This window comes from Hippocampus comes, unplaced genomic scaffold (assembly GCF_001891065.2).
Source record: "Hippocampus comes isolate QL1 unplaced genomic scaffold, H_comes_QL1_v1.1 scaffold130, whole genome shotgun sequence".
Lineage (NCBI taxonomy): Eukaryota > Metazoa > Chordata > Actinopteri > Syngnathiformes > Syngnathidae > Hippocampus > Hippocampus comes.
The window spans coordinates 2,799,902-2,804,011 of NW_017842057.1; the positions used below are offsets into that span (position 1 = coordinate 2,799,902).

The following is a 4,110-nucleotide window of genomic DNA, read 5'->3' on the forward strand; positions in this document are numbered from 1 at the left end:
ATATACGCTTCAGCATCAGTGATCCTTGAGATGCTTGGCTATAAGAGCAACCATGGGAGCCATGAGATATGTTACCCACTATGGAAAAGACAGTTGGAGGCGAAGATCAAGGCAGCTCGTAAAGATGTGAGTCAATTGATGGAGGCCCAGAGAGGTGTGATGAAAAGGCCGATACCTGAGAGGTACATCCAGATGACCATACCTGAAGCACTCGAAACTGCCAAACAAAGGCTCCAAGCCTTGTCCAGTCGCCTAAAGAGGTACACGCAAGAGAATGAGGCCAGACGAATAAACAGGCTGTTCGCAACACAACCTGCGAAAGTGTACGCTCAGTGGCAGGGTCCTAACAGCAGAGCTGACCCACCAAGACTGGAAACTGAAAGGTACTGGAAAGGCATATGGGAGAAGGAGTTTGCACATAACAGCAGTGCACAATGCTGGTGACCCTGAGAGAGGAGTACAGCAACCTCCCTGAACAGAACCCAGTTACCATAACAGTGGCAGACATACAGGAAAGAGTCTCAGATATGAAGAACTGGACAGCACCAGGCCCGGACATGGTCCACACCTACTGGCTAAAGAAACTCACAGTACTCCATGAGCGCCTAGCAACACAAATGAAATAGTTGCTGAGGGATGGGACTCACCCAGGATGGCTAACCGAAGGGCGAACAATCATGATCATGAAGGATCCCTCAAAGGGTGCAGTCCCATCCAACTATCGGCCAATAACCTGTCTCTCCACAACATGGAAGCTCATGTCAGGCATCATTGCGGCTAAGATAAGTGGACACATGGATCAATACATGAGCGAAGCACAGAAGGGCATTGGTAGAGATACCAGAGGAGTCAAACATCAGCTCCCGGTTGACAGAACAGTCGCACAAGACTGCAGGTGCCGACACACCAACCTGTGCACAGCCTGGATTGATTACAAGAAAGCTTATGACTCGATGCCACATACATGGATCAATGGATACTGACTAAAGCAATGTCGTCCACACTGAAGGGGTCTCACTCTCTGAAGGAACAATCGCAGACATTGAGGACAGCTCCAAGTACCTAGATATACCACAAGCCAATGGCAACCTCGAACTGGCAACAAGGAAAGCGGCTATGGCCAAATACCTCCAGCAGGTGAGGCAAGTCCTAAAAAGCCAGCTCAATGGCAAGAACAAGACCCGGGCAATAAACAGCTATGCCCTGCCAGTGATCAGATACCCTGCAGGAATAATAAGGTGGCCAAAGGAAGAGATTCAGACCACGGATGTTAAGACCTGAGAAATAGGCCTGTGGCTAGCTAACTGATTTGGAATTTTTCTGACCTTTTGCATCGGCCGGATGTCATCAATATGCCATTCTTGCGGGACTTGGAGTGTGGACCATGATTTGTTCAAGATCCCAGTTCAGGCATTCAGCGCATTTTCACCGATATGGTGTACAAGACGTGGATGATGTGGTCACTGCTTTCACCTCTTCTGTCGTAAATTCCACCTTTATGGGCGCTTCATCAACTTGCTTTCGCAATTTGCCGTTGGTAAGCCCTTTCATTCCTCGGTCATCTTACTATGTGGTCATACTTAATGAACCCATTGGCTTTGTCTACATTACTGATTAATTGTTTTTCACCATCTATAATGATTCTTGCCGGATCTTTCCTTGCTGGGTTTGTTCAGCTTCGAAGCACTCTCCACATTTGTGTCTTGCCCTTCACTGAGATAATCTTTCTTTGCCAAATTTCCAGCTTTCTTTCCTTTCCAAGTTTTTCACTTCCTCATCTTGTTCTTTAAACCTTTCGCTGCGGAAACCACCTTGCTCTCGCAGCCGATCTTTCTTCCTCAGCTTGGGTAATTTATTTGGTCTTCCAACATTGATTTGTCATACCAACGGCCTTTAATCCATGATGCTGCTGATGGACCTCTTTCCTCCAACGATCCAGAAACCAGCAGCTCTTACAGCTCCTTCTCTAAAATGTCTGCCTTGGTGGCAAATTTTCTCATAGAAGTGCCGGATGAGTAGTAGAGCGATGTGATGTTTGGCTGGTATAAGTATCGGGTGCAACTCATCTGATGTGAGCTTGGCTCTTTGTAACCGACCTCCAACTCTGAATATGATCTGTGTCAATGAAGGGACAAAGCTTGCTGAGCGGGCTTGACTTCGGTACGGTCCGCCCTTCTTTGAGATGTTTGATGTCCTCTGCATACACTTCTCTCTGGACAGTGCGAATGATGGTAGCTTTGGCTTGCTTGAGCTGCTCTTCCTCAAGATATTTGTTGCACTTATGCCAGCCGTGACAAATGTTGTCCTCGCACCTCTTGATGAAGGATCTTGCAATGTGTCCAAGCCTGGCAACGGCTTTCAGGAGAGGGCTCCAAGAAGAGAACTGTCCAAAGCATGCACTGCCAATCATCACCTTGAGATGTAAAGAACTTTACATCATCCAGTGTCATGTCCAATTCTTCTTGGAGTAGATCAGCTATCACCACGGCGAGCACGGCGGCGCAGAGCTCAAGTTGTTGAACTGTAATCTCTGGCTTTGGGGCAAGTTTTGCTTCACCGAAGATGAACCCAACTTCATTGTGACCTCTGTCATCTGTCACCTTAAGATAAGCAACAGCGCTTATTGTTTTGGTGGATGCGTCGCAAAAGATGTACATCTCTCTTCTCTGAGCTGCAGACAGCGGGAGTGATGTATACATTCTTGGAATTTTCAAGTCTTGGAGGTCTTGCAAGGAATCCCTCATCTTTGGCACTTCTCATGACTCGCCTTTGGGAGTAGTGCATCCAGTCACTGGTATCAGAAGTAATGTCTCTTAGTATTGAACGACCCTGGATGCTGACAGGTGCGGCAAATCCAAGAGGATCGTACAAACTATTGATAGTGGACAGTACACCATGTTTTGTGAAGCGTTTCTCATTGATTGCCACTCGAAAGTGGAATGTGTCTGTGGACAGGTCCCACCCAAGTTCTTGACTGCGCTGCATGGGCGTGAAATCATGCCCAAACTCACGGCCTTGCAATTCTTTGGCGAGGTCTTCATCCGGAAAGGCTCTCAGACGTCTGGGCTGTTTGATGCAATTTTATGCAACTGAGATTGGACTGTACAAACATGTGTTGAGCCCTCTTCAGCACATCAACCGCTTCCTCCACCCTGTAGAATGACTTCAGTCCATCGTCTACATCTCCTTCCATGGCTGTCCTCTTAATGCTGTAGATGGCTACGGCTAGGGACAAGCAATTCCCAAACACATACACCTTCATACGAAATTCCACGATGTCTCCATCAAGCTCGTGGTCTTGAAACCAAAGAAAGTGTAAATAGTTACGATGCTCGTCCTTGACTAAGAAGCTGTGGACATCTGTTGTACATCAGCCATTACTGCAAAAGGTTCAGACCTGAAGTGGAAAAGCACACCAATCAGACTGTTTTTTAGATCTGGGCCCATGAGTAAAACATCATTCAGAGATACATTGTGGTACTGCGCACTCGAGCCAAAGACGACCCTGATCTGCCTGGGCTTCTGTGGATGATGGACGCCAAAGCTTGGCAGATACCAACACTCTTCATCGGATGTAAGAGGGGGAGCTGGTTCTGCGTGTCCGGAACGGAAGATCTTTTCCATGAATTCTACATAGTGATCTTTCATCGTCGGCTTCTTCTTCAAAGTAGACAGAAGACGGTTGAGGGCTTGTTCCCTATTGTTTGGCAAGTGCTGCCTTGGAAGCCGTTAACGGAGCAGCCCAACTGTTGGAGTCATCCTTTGAGAACTCTTCATTCATGATTTGGAGGAAGATCACGTCTTTGACAGAGAGTGCCAGTTTATCATCCTCAGTGCTGTGAGTGCACTCCATTTTATTGTCTCTCATCATTGTTTGAGGTAGGCATTAGCGTGAAGGATCTTGCCCAAGGACCCACACTGGATGGTGTTATGTGCTCATTTTTACCCCAAGCGGGATTCGAACCACGGTCTCCCATACGCCAAACCGATGCCTTACCAACTGAGCTATCCAGCCACTATATTGAGGCGCTGGAAGAGGGACCATCATGGGAGGACAAGCCCCTACACGGGATGTACCACCGGACCATAACTGAAGTGGCTGATCTCAAG

The 4,110-nt window shown here is 47.5% G+C and overlaps 1 protein-coding gene across 5 annotated transcripts in view; it reads left to right on the plus strand.

The window, feature by feature from the left end:
* rad17 (RAD17 checkpoint clamp loader component) overlaps positions 1 to 4,110 on the plus strand; it is a 103,931-nt gene that overhangs the window by 94,240 nt on the left and 5,581 nt on the right. The gene's annotated exons all lie outside the window — the stretch shown is intronic.